Source organism: Eptatretus burgeri, chromosome 3 (assembly GCF_056783735.1).
Source record: "Eptatretus burgeri isolate ZD-2024b chromosome 3, Ebu_testis_v1, whole genome shotgun sequence".
NCBI lineage: Eukaryota > Metazoa > Chordata > Myxini > Myxiniformes > Myxinidae > Eptatretus > Eptatretus burgeri.
Genome location: NC_140963.1, coordinates 127,074,619 through 127,094,817, shown reverse-complemented (window position 1 = coordinate 127,094,817; position 20,199 = coordinate 127,074,619). Strand labels below are relative to the sequence as shown.

Genomic DNA, 20,199 nt, shown 5'->3' with positions numbered 1-20,199 from the left:
ACCTCTCATTCCTTCCCACACCCATTGTTTGTCCGGATCTCCTTCTATTTTGTCCTTTAACCCCACCGTTGGTGTTCCCCCCTTCTTTCTGCTGCCCTTTTGTTCTGTTGTGTCCTGATCCATTCAGTTGTCGAGTTCTTCCACAGCCTTGACTGTGTATTAAAAAAAAACACTTCCCAGTTATGTGGAATTTTTTTCTCATCGATCGACTGCTCTTTTATTGTGACCATCCTATAAACGTGTCATTCAAACTGTCAAAAATTGGATTCGTTCATCAAAGTTGTGCTTTTTGAATGTGTATACAGTGGCCTGCAAAAGTATTCACCCACTTCCAAAGTTTTCACATTTTGATGCCACCTGAACTTATTTCATGATGCTTTCAAATCAAACTTAACATATGGAGTCTTCACAAACTACTCCAAAGTGATAAAGCTAAAAAATTCAAACAAAATGTGAATAAGTTTGATTAACAGAGAAAATCAGACGATTCTCAGTTGCATAAGTATTCAATCCCTTTGCCGAATTAACTCCAAAACACTTCAGGAGCAAATTATTTGTTTGAAACGTCACTAAATAATGCAATAGGTTTAACGTGTATGTAATCAGTGGCTTAACTTAAAAATTAATCTCCCCACTTGTATAAGTAGTTTCAAGGTGCAACTGAGTTGGTCAACCAACAAGGCAAACATGAAGACAAAGGAGCTTTCCAAAGAAGTCCGACATAAAGTGGTGGAGAAGCACCGTTCAGAAGAGGGGTATAAAAAGATTTCAAAGTGACTCATTATTCCTTTGAGTACGGAGAAATTCATCATTAAGAAGTGGAAGACGTATTATACCACCCAGACTCTACCCATATCAGGTCGCCCATCCAAACGTAGCAGTCGGACAAGCAGGAAACTGGTTCAGGATGTCACTGTAAATCCAACAACAATTTTGAAAGATCTACAAGACTCTATGTCCGAGATGGGGGTCAGTGGTCATCAATCAACAATGTCCCATTCCCTTCACAAAGCTGGCCTCGACGGAGAGGTAGCAAGAAAGAAGCCATTACTGAAAAAGACTCATCTAAAAGCTCGTATGGAGTTTGTGAAAAAGCATTTTAGTGATACTGCAGGCATGTGGAGAAACGTTTTGTGCTCAGATGAGACAAAAATTGAACTTCTTGGTCTAAATTCAAGGCGTTACATCCGGCGCAAACCTCACGCTGCACAGCACCCAGTCAACGCCATCCCTACTCTCAAGCATGGTGGTGGCAGCATCGCATTATGGGGCTGCTTTTCATCAGCATGGACTGGCAAGTTTGTCAGGAGACAAGAGATAATGGATGATGCAAAGTGCAAAGAATCCTTGATGAAAACCTGGGTAAGAGATTCACATTTCAGCATGACGATGATCTGAAGCACACCTGAATAAGAAGAAAATAAATGTTCTTGAGTGGCCCAGCCAGAGTCCTGACTTGAACCTAATTGAACATTCATGGTGAGACTTGAAGATTGCAGTCCATCGACGATCCCCATCAAACTTGGCAGAACTAGAGCAATTTTCACATGAAGAGAAGGTAAAGATTTTACCATCTAACTGTGCTGAGCTAGTGGAGAACTACCCACAAAGACTCATGGCAATCATTGCTGCAAAAAGAACTTGTCTGAAGAGGCTGAATACGTATAAAACCAGTGAATTTTGATTTTTACATGTTTTTTGCAGGTATTCCTGACATGTAACCTCCTTTAACTATAACACTGTTGAGTTTGATCTCTTCAGTTATGAATAAAAAAGTTCATTTGGAAAAACTTGTTTCAACATAATTCATCTTAACGTGGCATTATTGGTATGGGGTAAACACTTTTGCAGGGCACTGTATCTGTTTGCATTTATACATTTTTCTGCCCAGCACTGAAGGAGGAAAAAAAAACAACAACACGTAAAAAAATAAAAACAATTGAACTTTTAAAAACAGGCCTTTAAAGCCCCATTTTAGTTTCTCTCTCTGTTCCCCAAGGATGAATTCAATCTTTGTATTATACCTGTAACAAAGAGACATCCTGGAGGCATTGGCTCAAGGCTCAACTCTGTTGTACATTTCGCTGCGTGCCTGGGTTAATTTTTATCTTAGTTTACACTCCATAAAAAACATTTCCGCCTTTAGCCCGCCCCGACAGAAGGCAAAGGTAACTGCAAATGCAGGCATAAGTATTTTTTATTATGATCATTATGGTTGTTGTTCCACTGCCATTATCAAATGCTCTTTTGTGCTTCGGATTGAATCGAACTGTACGCTTCACAGAATAATACGCAGTTCCACTCATGTGTGCACGCATTAAAGAAATCCGACAAATTAAAACAAGGCAACAATTTTACTTGCATTCCATGCTGGTACATTCATTAAATTTGAGGTAAATCAGAATGAGTGGGATAGGTATTTGTGTGTGTATACGTAGACAGTCAGTTTGCCAAGTTAAAACAGCATTTGGCGTTATCGGGAAGCGTTTTGCTTGCAAAGCTAACATTTTGCATTTTGACAAAAAAAAAACCCAACTATCGACAAAGCAAACATGCACAAAGACATTGGTAAATGAACAAAAGAATTATCACTGAAAGACAGACAAATGCATGTATGTAATCTCTGTCCCCATTAGAGGGTATATAACAAATGAAAAGGAAAACAGTGATCTGTTGGATATCCATCTGCTGCTTTTTTTGTGGTTTGGACAATGACCGCTGTTGCTGCGAGCATGTTACAATGATGTACTGACACGCATGCAGTCAAACAATGTCAGAGAGTCCTGTGGTTCCTCAATTGTGACAAATGTTGCGGTTCACTTTGAGCTCCACCTCTCTCTGCCTCTATGTCTCTCTTTCTCCCCTTTCGCCTTCTTACATCCAAGCTTGGCCAAAAGTTTAACCTTGTTTTTATATAGACGATGCCTTAAGGCAGAACACATAAACAAGAATGAAGCGTTAAAATTTATTCTTTTAAACTGCGTTATTGTGACAATAAATTGTTTCGAGATTCTGTATTTTGGATGGGTTTACATGCATACGCACATGCGCATGGAGGTGAATATTTTCAGACCTGGTAGGTCTCTGTTCCACCTCCTGAAACCCACCCATGTGTGGTTGAGATAGCAGCCAACAACAGTAACTTGCACACGTGCATGCTCACACGTGCGCGCGCACACACGCACGCACGCACGCACGCACGCACGCACGCACACACACACGCACGTAGTTGCATACTTTGAGGCCTGGGTGGGCTCCATTCCATGTTCTGAAACCCACATATGAAAATAACAACTGACACACACACACGCACGCACGCACGCACGCACGCACGCACGCACGCACGCACGCACGCACGCACGCACGCACACACGTAGTTGCATACTTTGAGGCCTGGGTGGGCTCCATTCCATGTTCTGAAACCCGCATATGAAAATAACAACTGACACACACACACACACACACACACACACACACACACGCACGCACGCACGCACGCACGCACGCACGCACGCACGCACGCACGCACGCACGCACGCACGCACGCACGCACGCACGCACGCACACACACACACACACACACACACACACACACACACACACACACACACCTCTATGTAAAGTTTTATTTAATGTGATTTAAACATCACATCTTTGTCAGTTGTATTGTGATAATATTAATCCATTTGCACATGTGGAGCATATTGAATGAGTCGAACAACAAATTTAGAGAGGAAACTCATACAAGCTGTTCCTCAACCATACAGACACCACCCAGTGGTATTTGGTATTCTTTTTGTTTATGATTATCGGAAATACAAGGTCAGGTCAGGTATGGGAGCATGCGCCAGAGCAGTGCGCCGCTGCGTCTACTTTCCACCGGTACTCCAGGGGCCTCCGTCTGGCCATCCCCCAGGCAGATGCCTGGCCCATCCCCATCTCCTTGAGATGCCAATCAACCTGCTGCAACCACGAGGCACATGGTCGGCCCATTGGCCTCCTCCACTTATGAGACTCCCTTGCTGAGAGAATCTGGTGAGTAGGATCAGCGTCAGGAAAACGAGCCACATGTCCAGACAGCCGCAGCTGATGTTCACGGACTATGCAGGTAACAAATCTCATTTGAGTCTCTCTCAGCAACCGCTCGTTGGACACAAAGTCCAACCAGCGATAGCCAAGGATTCTCCAAAGAGACCTGGGACCAAAGGAATTAAGTCTCTGTCTCAGATCCTTGGTCAGAATCCAAGTCTCACGTTCATAGAGCAAGACTGGAAGCACCAAGGACCTGAAGACTCCGACTGTCGTCCTCCCTCACAAGTACCAGCAGTGCCACACCCCATTATTCAGTGAAACCATGACTCCCCAGGCCCAACCCAGATGTCAATGGACCTCTGACTCGCAGCCAGCAGAGACATGAACATCACTGCCAAGGTAAGTGAATCTCTCCACGACCTCAACATCCTCACCACAAACAGGCACAGACAGGACAGCTGATTCCGAGATGTCATTGCAAGCCTGGATCTTAGTTTTGACCCAGGAAACCCGTAATCCCAGTTTCCCCGACTCCTCATTCAGCACCTCGAGGGCCCCCAAAGGATATCTAAAGTCTCCGCAAAGACGACTGTATCATCCACGAAATCAAGGTCTGAGATCTTGACATTCCCAAACGATGCACCACAGTTTGATCTCTCCGACATCCTGCCTAGAATCCAGTCCATACAAATGTTGAAAAGTGCGGGGGGCAGTACACACCCCTGACAAACTTCAGTAACAACTGGAAATAAGTTACAGATGGTACCACCACATCTCACAGCACTCTTAGTACCAGAGTTGAGTTGAGACATCAGATCGATCAGTTTTGTTGGCACCCCACGAAGACCAAGAATCCTCCAGAGGGCATCCTGATTCACTGAATCGAATGCTTTACAGAGATCAACATAGGCTGCAAGCAGCCCCTGCCAAAACTCTCGTCTGCGTTCGGCGAGGACCCGGAGAGCAAGGATACGGTCAATTGTTGACCTCTTTGGGAAAAAGCCTGACTGCTCTGGACACTGGTGGTCAGGCAGATGGTGGCGAATCCTATCAAGAATTATCTGAGCAAAGACCTTGGCCGGCACTGATAGCAGCGTCACTCCTCGGTAGTTGTTGCAGTCTGGTGATCACCCTTCCCTTTCCAGAGAGGGACAACAAGGCCCCTCTTCCAGTCAGTTGGGATGATGCCTGTGTTCTTGGCAGAGCACAGAACTGCATGCAACGACACGAGTGAAGCATTTCCACCAGCCTTGAGAAGTTCAGCATGGATGCCACAGATCCCTGGAACTTTACCCAATTTCAAGCGGTTCACCACAGCCTGTGTGTTCACAAGTGAAGGTGGACCACAGTTGATTGGAGGGTCAGCAACAGTGATACAACCGCTGGTACAACCGCTCGAAGGAACCGGCCCAGCGGGCCTTCACTTCGGACTCCTCTGTCAAGAGCCTACCACCCTCTGCTCGAACTGCAGTACACGAAGGGATGGGCTTGGATGAACGCAATGCGAGAATTCCCCTGAAAGCAGGACGAGAATCATTTGATCACAGGTGATGCTCTACCCCCTCAAAGATTCCTCGCACATAGGCCTCCTTGTCCACCCTTAGTGCACGTACAGTTTTACGCCTCAGCTCCCTGAACAGCTCAGCTCTGCCATTCAGCCTCGCCCTGCAACTCTGGTCAATGGTATCCAGTGTCCCTTGAGAGACAAAGTTCTTTGCCCGACGGTGAGTTTCAAGATCTCCACCAGCAACATCAAGGAGGTTGGTCTTGAAGGGACTCCACAACTCTTCAGGACCTCCCAAATCACCCAGACCCCCCAAATCTCCACTCAGCTTGTTTGTAAACTCCTCAGCTACCCTCTCATCCTTGAGCTTGCCAACGTCCAGCCTAGGCTGGGATGGTACCTTTCTCCTGGATTTAAGGTGCAGCTTTAGAGTTGCTACAACAAGCCGGTGGTCAGCATTGAGGAACTGAGCACTCCGGTAGACACTGCAGTTCTGGATCATCCTCCAGTGACCATCAACGAGTACATAGTCAATCTCCTTTGCCACACCGCCAGCGTTGGAATACCAAGTCCAGCAATGAGCTTGTGGGCGCTGAAACCATGAACCGGCCACCCTGTCTATGACTTCTTGCAAAGTCAAGGAACTTCGTGCCATTCAGGTTCACAGTTCCTGACCCATGGGGACCAACACATGCCTCAAAACTATCCCTACCAGTTCCAATCGATGCATTGAAATCCCCCAAGACTAGAAGTGTATCTCGTCTGGGGCATTGATCAACAACAAACTCGAGCGTGCAATAGAATGCCTCCTTCAGAGTGAGATCATTCGCCTCAGTCGGAGCATAAACAGAGACCAGGGAAATGACACCTCAGGAGTGACGAACCCTTTGTCTCATAATACGCTCGTTGACCGATGTTACCTCAATTATCATTGGAGTCAGCTTATTGGACACAGCTGCAGCAAATCCTTGGGCATGGTAACCATCAGAGCGACCAGACCAATAGTAGGTGTTACCACCCGCCATGATCTCGCCGCAATCCAGTCTCCGAACCTCAGAGAGTGCTGCAATAACGATGTCCAAAAGCTTGAGCTCAGATGATAACAGAGACAGATGATCATCCTCTCTTAGGGATAGGACATTCTAGGCACCCACCCGAAGGGACCGTCTGGTGGATGACACCTCAGCACCACTCTGACACACTCCCCGCAATCTGACCCGGGAATGTTACCCCGTTGTTTCCCTCCCATCATAAATGATTGGCGGTCCCGAAGGCTTTGCACCAATCCCGTCATCCAGTGAGATGCCCTGTGAGGGGAAGCTGCACAGGAGGTACTCCCATGGTGTGGGTTTTCAGATTTCTTTGCGTTTGTGTTTTGCGGAATGAAGGGTTTTACGGTGGCCGGAGTGCAAATCCTGCCACCAACCTCCTAATAAAAAGTAACCCAACTGCAGGACGACGTCCGCAGACAGAGTTGGGCACTAGATATGGATGGCCGTTGGCTCACAAGGAGCTCCTCCGACCTTTGATAGGTTTTGTTTTTAATCCTGCTGGGCGTCCATATCCAAACACCCTCCTCAACCAAAAAAAAAAGCCTGGTGGGGAGACGGTTTAGTCGCCGCCAACCGACGATGGAACAGGTCAGTACAGGTTTACTTGATACCTGTGGCAAGTCACAGATGAAATCTGGCCTGACCTGACACAGAAATACAAGACACTCACATTACCCATGAGACCAGGATGTATCGACTGTAAAAAGTTACGAATGAGCGTTGATAATTTCGATATTCGTTGATTGTTGTAACAGCTATTAGAATCTTTCAAGTAGTTTTAAATCGCAGATGCCATGTAATGCTGAAAACAGGTGAAACTCTTGATGGTGTCAACTCATCACAACTGTGTGATTAATACTTTAAATAAAACTATGATGAAAAGATTTCCTTTTTCTTGTTCTGGATGTCCAAAAACTGTCACTTGTGCACTTGAGAAAACCTGTAGTAGAAAGTGGAATCCTACCCTCATGGTAGTATATGATCATACAAACACTTCTTGTCCTTCTCCTTATTTTATATGCAGTGCATGGCTGCAGGTAGCATCATTTGCTGGGGTTGTGGCTGTGCCACTATTGCCGTGTCCCCTGGAGCCGAGAGAAGGAATATATGGAATTTGGCCAAGGTGCCGCGGATGGCTCACCTGCTCTTCACAAAGGACACCATGAGATCTTTAACATCCAGCAACTAATGCTGGCAGACTGAACGCCCAGTTCAAGTTTCATCCAAGGGATGGCGCACACATTGCTGAACTGGCCTGCCTGCAAAACACCAGTCTATAGCTGTATCGAGATTCGAACCCGGGTGAGCCAGCTCAAAGGCAAATGTGCATATCTCCAGGCCATCCTGCCAGCCCACCTCTTGAGATTGGGTCTCTTTAGCTGAAGAGAGAGGGAGAATTTGCTCCTGATCAATTTGACATGAAAAACTAAAAAAGGGGTAATAAAGGAAGAGTGTGAACAATTTCAGAGAGGAAATATGATGCTATTAATTTAAAGTAGGTATTTTGAATATTCTCATATACATTCGAGAATGATCGGAAATATTAGAAAAATCAATAAAACAGCAATATTTCACATGAGACCGAAGGAAGCAGGCATGTACTGTGGAACAGTAGTTTGGTCGTATAATTAATCCTTTCTGAATTAATGACAATGGCGATATTACTCCCTAAAGTTATAGTCGTAATATAAGATAGTCAGGAAAAAAGTCAGGTTTTGTGGAAAATTAAATTGGTGAAACCGTTTCGCAGGAATGTCATCGCCAAACAATTTGCGAGAATTATTGGGGAATATAGAAATAAAGGCAGATAATGCAAACTGGGTTATAACCTGAGCAAAGAAAGTAATAAGAAATATATTTTCACAGAAAAGCCAGTAAGTGGTCTGTGAGTCTTCTGCCAATTGCAATGAAATGAGGAAATAATCTTCCACACATATTTATACAAAATAGTTTAACAGAAGATCCATCCTGCTAATCCTGCATTGAGGTCAGTACTTATACAGTGGAGGTCATGTCTACAACCTGGGTAGAAGAGGAATGTCAGACAAAATGGAGACAATCACAGAAACAGATGGACATGGTGTGGAAGGTAGAAGTAACAGAGGCATGCTAAATGGGTATATGTGAAGATAGTGTTGATACATACAGTATGGTGCAAAAGTTTGGGTTATTCCAATGATATTCACATTTCAGTGTAAATTCATCAAATTAACAGCGATGACAGTCATATGTTTATTCCTTGTAAATTCTCACCATTTATAAATGTGTGTGAAACATTGTTCCAGTAAATAACAAGAAAAGTGTCAATTTCTTGTGTCCGTCAATACGTTGCCCGCCTTTTACCTTCTTGAGTGCCATCACTCTTTTACCCATGCTTTCTGTATTTGACTGAGCACCTTGAGGGGAATATCATGCCAAATATCCTGCAGTACATTCCACAGTTCTGTATGATTACTTTGGTTCCTCTTGCTCTTCTCTGTTTCCAGGTAATCCCATATGGCCTTGAAGGGAGTCGTGTTCCGACTCCAGAGTGGCCATTCTAACACTTGGGGCACACCAGCTGTAACTTTATTCTCCAAATTCTGTTATACGATAATGGAAATGTGTTTTCGATTATTATTGTGTTGGAAAATGAATCCTCTTCCGATTAAATGATTTCAACAAGAAACTGCTTGCTGCTGCAGTATCTGCTTGTACTTCTCTTTCGTTCGCGTCCCATTGATTTTCAGAAGTTTTCTGACATCAAACGCAAAGATAGAACCACAAGCTGGTAGGCAACGTGGGTGGTCACTACATAATTGCATACGAGTCATACAGTTTCTGACGGATCGGGCTGAAAATGTTTGACAAAGAGGTTGATTATAGTGCGCATAAAAGCCTGAAAGCCGATTTTTGATTTTCGAAAAATTTTTTTTTCTCGTATTTTTCAAAAATTTCAAATTCCCGTTGCTCAGCAACGGTGGCGTCCATAGCAACGGTGCTCAAAATCATACAACTAGATCCTGGTATGAACCTATCTATCAAGTTTCATCAAAATCGGTTGACTCCTCTGGCCTCCAGAGCTGTCCATTACATACAAACAAACATACAAACATACAGACAGAAAAACTGAGAATAAGGGTAGTCCAGTGACCACCCAACAGTCACAGAGGCTCCCCCGTATTTAATAGTAGGCCACAAGTATTGTGTGTCATAACGTTCTCCAGATCTTCGGCGTATGAACTGGCATCTCGTAGATCCAAAAATTGTTAAAACTTCATGTAATCAGACCAGAGTACCTGACTCCATTGTTCAGTCACCCAAGCTTCGTGTTCTATTGCAAATTTTAGTCTTTTCACCCTATTTTCTGATATGATCTCATCAGTGGATTCTTTGCAACAACTCTGCCATGGAGATCTGCTGAAATAAGCCTTCAGTGTCCAGTGCTGGACGAGATGTTAAATTAATGTTCAGGCCTGCTCTCATTTCATTTGTCAGCTGCTGACTTGATTTTCTTTGATCGCATAAGCTGACCAACTTCAAGTGCTTGTCTTGCCCTGGGTAGGTTCCCCTGGGTTTTCTTGGCGTCTTTTTGTCTTGTGCCAAGCCAGTTTCTTTCAGGCGTTGCAAGGTGCACCTCACACCATTGTAGGAGATCTTCAGCTTTTATGCTATTTTCTTCATTGTGCTCCCTTCTTCTCGCAGAGATTGGATCTTCACATGCTCTTCTATTGAAAGTTGCTTCCTTGGTGCTTATCTGAACCCACTCTTAGACTTTCAAGCAAGGAAACCAGCTGATGAAAACGATTTTCACATGTTCACCAATTTGCAACTTATATTTCGGTTTTTTTTGTTATTTGCATTCATGTAACTGGTGTTGATCTATCCCTGTGTCGTAAGAGGCGACCAGGGTTGCGTCAGGAAGGGCATCCGGCGTAAAACCTGTGCCAAATCAGTATGCGGATCAAAACGGATGATCCGCTGTGGCGACCCTTAACGGGAGCAGCCGAAAGACGAACAAGTAACTGGTGTTGATCACTTCAACTTGTCATAATTTACTGTGCAAAAATCCACAAACTATTTCCTGCATATTTTATTCAAGTGGATTTTATGAGCACATGATATCATCTATATGCAGAGGAAAATTAAAACTTTTTCAATTTCCAAATTTATTCGACACACTTAAAAGTAACTGTGACATTAAATTGACTTTCACAAAAAAATTTCAATTATTCTTTCCTGAAATTGCACACTTCTGACTTCCCACAAATGTTTTATGGGGAAAAGCACAACAAAAGTGAAAGCAACCCAAACTTTTCCACAGTACGGTGTGTGTGTGTGTGTGTGTGTGTGTGTGTGTGTGTGTGTGTGTGTGTGTGTGTGTGTGTGTGTGTGTGTGTGTGTGTGTGTGTTTCATCTGCATATGCGGCCTTCACAAAGTGGAACGGAGCCCTCCCAGGTCTTGAAGTATTCAACTCCGTGTGTGCATGCACGTGTGTGTGTGTGTGTGTGTGTGTGTGTGTGTGTGTGTGTGTGTGTGTGTGTGTGTGTGTGTGTTTAATTCAATGAGTTGCAAAATAAATGAGTAAATGCACAAAAGAACAGTAGGCAGGGTGAGCAATTTGCACATGCTATCAAGTGAGTGTGAGATTGTAACAGAAGGTGAGACAAGCAAATGAAACAGTAATCAAGGGAGTTGGCCCAACAGACAAGGGAGGAAGCTGTGAGAGTGAGAAACTTAATTGGGAATAGATCAAATGGGGGAGTGGAGAAGATAAGCAAAAAAGTGAAACTGCCAAGGAATCATGTGACAGAGCATAATCATGTGACAGAATCATGCGACAATGAAGAAGCAAGGCAATATTCACACTCTTTCTCGACACCATTATAATGACAATTGGAGGAAAAAAACAGAATGGTTCCAGTGGCATCTCTGTTCTGCTTAAGCAGCTTTCACCATGACACAAAGATGCGAGCCACAATGGAATCTCTTTCCCCGGAAATGGAATTTTCTCCTGCTCTCTCTCCCTTTCTCTCATTCCTGATTATTGGAGCTTTGAATCACAGGAGCCGTTTTCAGTAGTGAATTAAGAGGCATTCACTCACCCAAATTGGTCCGAAACAAGGATCCCTTGTTTAAAGTCACCCTCTTCCTTCTTCTCTGTTCGCTTTTTAAAACCTTCTCTCAGCATCACTCCGAAAGCAGATACTTTATTGATTCTAAGAGAGTTTAAGTTTCAAACAGCTGTTAAAAACTGATGATTACTCTCTTCTTACTTATTATCGACCATCATTCCTGGAGATCATCATCGCTCTGGTGTATGAAAAAGATTAATCCCCAAATATTTCCCTGAACATGTTTTGCTGTATTTATTTTGAAAACAATGCACAATGTGTTCCAAACAACACCATTCAAGTGAGATTTTCTCCTACAACCAAACACATCATCCGGCTGTCATGCTGGAGTATTTATGAAAAAAATTGACATGGTGATGCCTGTCTACAATTAAGGACAAAGTTAAGGCAGAAATGTGAAAATTGGCCAGGGTGACGGTGATAACCTGCTTACTTTCTTGTCAAAAAAAACATCAGTGGAACCTCAACATCCATCAGCAATCAATGACAGCAGAGGAGTCCCCCAGCTTAATGTACATCCACGGGATGGTGAACTAATTAATATAATCTCCTGCCTGTGAAGCACCACAATAAGAGTTGTATTTTTTTTAAATACAGTATTGATGCTTGTGGATTGTGGAGGAGCAAGAACACAGAATGGATCAGGATGTAAAATAACAGGTGAAGGAGAGAGAGAGAAAGAAAGAAAGAGAGAAAGAAAGAAAGAGAGAAAGAGAGAAAGAAAGAAAGAGAAAAAGAAAGAAAGAGAGAAAGAAAGAAAGAAAGAGAGAGAGAAAGAGAAAGAGAGAGAAAGAGAGAGAAAGAGAGAGAGAAAGAGAAAGAGAAAGAGAAAGAGAAAGAGAAAGAGAAAGAGAAAGAGAAAGAGAAAGAGACATCGAGACCATTGACCTATCTGCAATGTGAAAGTTATAGGTCAAGAGATTCAGCTTCATCGCGGGAGACACCAATTAATTTGAAGGCCTTGGGGCTCCAAGGCACCAAGCTTAGCAAAGTGTCCACTCTGAAATCCTTGATTTGGATGGTATGGGTGCTAGCTTCAGAGAGGAGAGAAGTACTCCATCCAGCTGCAGATAAAGGCCTTATAAGAAGATACAAGTTCAGATGTGCCAAGGAAAACCTTTGGATGATGGAGGATGCCCAGTCGGCAACTCGCTTTGGAGGCCAACTTTGAAAAGTGATTTGCCCAAAGAAGGATCATGGCTGAAAATGAGGACTACAAGTTAGAGTGACTGATCTTAATCAATAAGATTGCAAAGAAAGGAGTTGAGAAGGTTCACCAGACAGTCCTTTCAGAGAGATAGAGTGAGAGCATGAGATTTGTCAAGGGTTAAAAGACATATTCCAAGTGTTTGACCAGCTCGTGATTCCATCAAGGTCTTCAGAGAGGAAAGAGGTTGCTGCATACCTATCAGAAGGATAAGGCATGTTATCGCAGAGTGTGAAGTTATCAAATGTGTATAAAGAGGATTTTCCAAAGTGTCACAGGGATTATTGATGAAGATTAAGAATCGGACTGGGTCAAACAGCTAAGAGGAAAGTGATCTTAAGTGACCTCTGCAACATCCTGTTGAAGATATATATATATATATATATATATATATATATATATATATATATATATATATATATATATATATATATATATATATATATATATATATATATATATACCGTCACCATCGGGACCGAGAAAAAAAGTGACGACTTAGAAATGTGACGACTTACACGTATGTGAACATTCATGATGACTGTGGGGTGAAGGATGAAGTCGCGCGTGGCCTGGACACATATGTGTGAGAGCCGGATATTGTACCAAAAGGAAAACACAATCCTCGGGGCATAGGTGGGGGTGAGTTGGTGAGTTGGAAAGTGATCAAGCAAAGATGGAATTCATGAATCAGTTTATCAAAAGTAAAGATAATGAACAACTCTGTAAGACAACTCGTATACCATCGGTGATGGTATGGTGACAAATTACATGACACACAGTCATCGTGGTGATGATTACCACTCAATGCCTATGTGTAAGTGAGTGCAGTAATGTACAAAACAAGCCAAGATAAAACCATGATCGGACTTCAACACTAAGCTCGATCGATCCTTTACTGCTTCGCGAAGTAATCCGTAATGTTTGAATGCCTCAAACTCTTGGGCATCTGGTGCATGAGAAAGGATTCAAACCGGTCATTGTATTCCATGATGTTGGCTGGGCAATCCTCCACCGAAAGACAGTATCGGCCGAATATTTGGCCGAATCGGCCGAAACCGAATATTTGGCTGAGCCGACATTTGCCGAAACCAGATGATGAGCACGTCATCGACATCTTCAAAGGACACACATTTCACGCATTTCACGCATTTCACACTTCCCACCGGCCTCACGATCTTCCCCACTTTTCCAAATATCTTGCCCTTATTTTTCAAGATATCGTTCAATGTCTGCCGTTTGATGTCCAACTTCTCAGCTATGTCTGTTTTCTTCATCAGTGGATTTGCCTCACAAAACTGGATAATGTCGTATTTTTCTTGGTAGGTTTTAGTTGTTAGCTTACGCTTAGTCGCCATTGTCCTGCCTGCAGTGCGATCAACGTGTGTACGCAGTTATAATAGCCTATCACTGGCGGTGTAAACCAATGAGCGAGCATCACGATTCCATGAAATCGGGCTTCTCACGAGGCAGCAGTTCCATGTGATGAGTTAGGAGTGGTAATTTACTTGAGTTTCCATTACGTGGGAAGGGACAACATCTGACGACTTAGACGAAGTGACGACTTAGAGATGACGACTTACAGAGGGATGACCCTTTATTCAAAGGGATTTAACATGAGATAAATTCGGGACTTTTTGACGCTGCCAACTTAGGCGAAGTGACGAGTTACACGCTGCCGACTTACACGTAGTCTACTATATATATATATATATATATATATATATATATATATATATATATATATATATATATATATATATATATATATATATACACACACACACACACAAATGCACTACATGGTATAGTTGGGTCATCTGGAGAACTTCCGTGACCGTAGAGAGCGAAGGTTGGTTTCTCAATGGATTTGTCTTCTATGAGGGTTAATTTGAAAAAAATAGCGGGGATGACCCTCGCGAAAGTGTGGGCAAACTCCGCAGGGGGCCAAAAACCAAAATGGCCGCCACCCACCATCTTGATAATTGGTTTTTCAATGGTTTGGCCTAAAGTGCTGATCAGTATATGCTTTCTGGGTTTTTTTGGGTCAAGGAATTCATATTTAATATCAGTTTCATGATCCGACCTCATTATGGCCTCCAAATCAAAGATGGCCGCCACCCGCCATATTGTAAATTGGTTTTTCAATGGTTTGGCCTCCAGTGCTGATCAACATATGCTTTCTGGGGTTTTTGGGGTCGAGGAATTCGTATTTAAAATCAGTTATGTGTCTGATCTCATTATGAGCAGCAATATCAAGATGGCTACCGTCGGCCATCTTGAAAAAATAGTTTGTAAATGAAATTGCCAACAGCGCTGAGCTGCATATGCCTCACACTTTTATTAAATTACGTGCATGTACTTTTGTATTTTTCAGGTCTACCTACATGTGTGCTGTTGGATACCACTGCATCTGAGGATAAAAACATAAAAGCATCTGAGGATAAAAACTTAAAAGCATCTGAAGATAAAAACATAAAAGCATCTGAGGATACCACTGCATCTGAGGACAAAAGCCTGGCATGTCGTTTCAAATTAGACGTTGGTTTTATACTTTCAGGTCTACATCCATCTTGCTCTGCATTTCTGAGGCATCAGTATAAAGGATAAACGCTACTTCAAAGCCGTTTCCTGTTACCAGTCATGTCTTATGAATGCATGCTAAAATGTGGAAAGCCTTGCAATGCTGCTGATACTATTACGCAAGCTAAATTGGAACGTTTACAAGTGAAATCAAAAAAACTGGATAGGACTGGACAAATTTGGAGATGTTCCTTACAACACTGCATGGGATAAAGGGCCAACTGGTTACTATGTGCATGATTCATGTTATGTCACACTATCATCATCGTTCAACCTCGGGAAAGCCATAAAACGCAAAGAGAAAGAAAGTGACATTGCCCAGAGTTTCAGTAAAACTCTTGGTTCAGAATGGTGTGATGATGATCCAGAGACCCTTTTCTCACCCAAGCGTCTGCATTCCTCAATGGGTGGACCACTCCATGATAAAACGAAGTGTGTTTGGTGTATGAAAGGTGAGGACGCCAAGCACCCAAACAGATCACGCAGCAAGCTCTTTAGAATCAATACTAAATCAGCATGGCGAGCCTTCAGACACCATCCTATCCTGATCGAAGAAGATAGGCAGCTGAGAGATCATTTGACTCAGCTTATTGAATCAACATCAGCACTGGCAGATCCTTTTACAAATGATATCATGTACCACCATATCTGTTGGCAGAAGTACATCAGTCACAGACAGTTGAAGCCTGAGGATGTGATGCACCTGCAGAGTGCGTCTCTTCCAGAGGCCAGGAGTGTGTTTTTCAGACAAGTGGACTTGATCATCTTTAATGAGCATGAAATCCGTTCTTTGCAGTCTCTTCTTGAAGATTACAAACGTATTGTAAGTGACTACGGATATCCAGTAGATGATGTCAAATCTTCCTATGTCAAGGAATTGCTAATTAAGGAGTATCAACACAGTGTTGGTTTCAAAGAGAGAAGTGAAAGGAACAAGAGTGAGTTGGTCTATGATGTTTGTGGTGGATGTGACTACATTGAGGCAGTAATGTCATCCCTTGGCATCAGTGATGAGCAGCTCCTGCAGAACATGGCCCGAAGAATTTCCAAGAAGGTAAAGAATACATCTTCTGTCCGCTGGCCACCCTGAGTAGATAATCTCGAAGAAGCTGAAGAGGTGTGAGAGTTTCTGGTACAGCTGTTGACCTGGCTGAAGCAACCTGACAGAAAAACTCCCAACATCAGCCCCAGTACTCTCAATCTCGCCTCTATGATCTCCGACTACATCATGGGACAGCGCACCACAGCAGTTATAAACATAGGGGTAACTGTACATGGTATGACCAGAAGTAAAGAGCTGGTAGATACTTTACACAAGAGTGGTGTTTGCATCAGCTATGCAGACACTCTGCTCCTCTATGATCACTGGGCTTTAATGGATGTTTACGCATCGGGAACCTGCCCACAGGAGATCGCAGATGGCAAACCAGCCATCGTGGTTGTGGACAATGATGACTTCAACATTGATACCATGACAGGCAATGCATCAGGGGCTCATCAAATAAACGTCATGTTTGTACAGCCACAGGGCTATGAGAAAAAAACCTAACAAGGATCCTCCTTCAAAGCTTGTGAAGAAAGAAATTTCTACACAGCTGACGCAAAAGTGCACCAATCTAACACAGGTCCAGCAATACAGGTGTCCTCCTGGTGGTACGAGTGAACCACCAGCTTGGGAGAAGGTAGATCCACCTGTGGATGGCTTGAACCCGCAACGTGCTCGTTCTGTGAAACATGCACTATCTCGAGCAGATAAACATGGAACAAGACCACCTCCTGATAAGCAATGTGTTCCAGCATAGTGGTGCCCAGTCCTGCCATCATCCACCACTCAAAAGGAGCAAGTCAACATGTAATCCACCACAACTGTTGCTGACATGATGAATAAACATGTCAGAGTATATGCACATTTCATTAAATGGGTCATTTTGGGATCAGGACTTTCGTGACTTTGGGGAAGGTGGGCAATTGTTTGTACCAACCATTGAAACATCAATTTACAATATGGCGGATGGTGGCCATCTTTGATTTGGAGGCCTTAACGAGGCCGGATCATGAAGCTGATATTAAAGATGAATTCCTCGACCCCAAAAACACCAGAAAGCATATGCTGATCAGCACTGGAGGCCAAACCATTGAAAAACCAATTTACAATATGGCGGGCGGCGGCCATAATGAGGTCGGATTATAAAACTGATATTAAATATAAATTCCTTGACCCAAAAATACCCAGAAAGCAGATGCTGATCAGCACTTTAGGCCAGATCATTGAAAAACCAATTATCAAGATGATGGGTGGTGGCCATTTTGGATTTTGGCCCCCTGCGGAGTTAGCCCACACTTTCGTGAGGGTCACCCCCACTATTTTTTCAAATTAACCCTCATAGAAGACAAATTCATTGAGAAACCAACCTTCGCTTTCCACGGTCACGGAAGTTCTCCAGATGACCCAACTATGGCAAAAAGTATGCGGACACCCCTTCTAATTTGAGGATTCGTCTATTTCAGCCCCACCCATTGCTGGCAGGTGTGTAAAGTAAAGCACACAGCCATGCAATCTTCATCGACAAACACTGGCAGTGGAATGGGCCATACTGAAGAACTCATGACTTTCAACGTGGCACTGTCATCGGATGCCACCTTTCCAACAAGTGAGTTCGTCAAATTTCTGCCCTGCTACAGTTGCCCGGTCACCTGTAAGTGCTGTTATTGTGAAGTGGAAATGTCGAGGAGCAACAACAGCTTATCCTCAGCCGCAAAGTGGAAGGCCACACAACCTCAAAGAACGGGACTGCCGAGTGCTGAAGCACGTAGTGCAGGAAAATTGTCCATCGTCGCTTGCAACACTCACTATCAAGTTCCAAATAACTCTGGAAGCAACGTCAGCACAAGCACTGTTCGTCGAGAGTTTGATGAAATGGGTTTCCATGGCCGAGCAGCCGCACACAAGCCTAAGATCACCATGCGCAATGCCAAGCGTCGGCTGGAGTGGTGGAAAGCTCACCGCCATTTTACTCTGGAGCAGTGGAAATGCGTTCTCTGGAATGATGACTTACACTTCACCGCCGGACGAATCTGGGTTTGGTGGATGCCAGGAGAACGCTACCTGCCTGAATGCATTGAGTTGAGTGCCAACTGTAAAGTTTGGTGGAGGAGGAATAATGGTCTGGGGCTGTTTTTCATGGTTCAGGCTCGGCTCCTTAGTTCCAGTGAAGGGAAAGCTTAACACTGTAGCATGCAATGACATTAAAGATGATTATGTGCTTCCAACTTTGTGGCAACATTTTCGGGAAGGCCCTTTCCTTTTTCAGCATGGCAATGTCCCCGTGCACAAAGCGAGGTCTGTACAGAAATGGTTTGTTGAGATCGGTGTGGAACAACTTGTCTGGCCTGCACAGAGCCCTGACCTCAACCCCATCGAACACCTTTGGGATGCATTGGAATGCAGACTGCAAGCCGGACATAATCGCCCAACATCAGTTCCTGACCTCACTAATACTCTTGTGGCTGAATGGAAGGAAATCCCCGCAGCAATGTTGCAACATCTCGTGGAAAGCTTTCCCAGAAGAGTGGAGGCTGGTTTTGCAGCAAAGGGGGACCAACTCCATATTAATGCCCATGATTTTGGAATGAGATGTTGGACAAGCAGGTGTCCACATACTTTAGGCCAGGGAGTGCATACAATAGCAGATTGTTGCTATTTCCTTTTCATCATTTGTTCCTGTATTTTCAGCGACGTAATCATTCTTCTTCATAAAGTGCAATGGTAATTATCACTTGAGCATTGATTAAGGACTGAGGTTTTCACCAATTAAACTCAGTTCCCGTATGAATGCTGAGTCTTCAAGTCAGCACCCCTGTGAATGCTGGGTGGGTCTTAAACTCAGCACTTCAGCACCCAATGAAGAACAAACAAGATAAATGTCATTTGATCCATCATTCAAGTGTCATATCCGCATCCCAATATTCCATTACTTCATAAATCAATCTGAGCTCAAATAAATCCATTTACTAAAATGACACTGTTTAACACAACTAATCTCATTTACTCTTTAACTTGGACTTTTTCATATTCCATTTAATTGCTCATCACAGCCCATGGAGACTTTTTTTCCTCAAGCAAAAGAGAAACTGTTGCTAACGATAGCATGAGATGCTGAGTACATATTTTGCAGAAAGGACAGCCGGCCGGCCTAACGTCTCTTCCAAAACGCTCATGATGCAGCATCTCCTGCTGGCATTGTACCAGAATGATATTTCCTGACATAAATAAATTGGTTCACCACAAGAGATCAAGCCCAAACCAAAGCTCATACATGATCAAACTGAACCATAATTGGTGGTGTAATGGTTACAGCGTCTGCTCTGAGTCTGGGAGATCAGTGGTTCGAACCCCGGCTGAGTCATACCAAAGACTTTCAAAATGGTATGTGCTGCTTCCATGCTTGACGATCGGCATTTTAAAGGGATAGACTACAGACAAACAACTGCAGGTAGGCAACCATTGCACAGGCTTGTTGGACCGAGTAGTCTCCTCCTGTGTTGAAGTTCCTTGCAAGGGAACTCATAATTATCCCCATGCTTGTTGAAAAAAAGCAGGGGGATATTGCAATTGGCTTCGTCTGGCTGTCTGTCATCCATCTGTCCATCTGTCTCTTCCCCTATCTCCTCCTAAATGGTTGTTCAGAAATTCCCCAAACTTCGCA

The 20,199-nt window shown here is 43.6% G+C and overlaps 1 protein-coding gene across 15 annotated transcripts in view; it reads right to left on the bottom strand.

Moving 5' to 3' along the window:
* Nucleotides 1–20,199, bottom strand: part of LOC147030935 (semaphorin-6B-like) — a 768,963-nt gene that overhangs the window by 327,402 nt on the left and 421,362 nt on the right. The gene's annotated exons all lie outside the window — the stretch shown is intronic.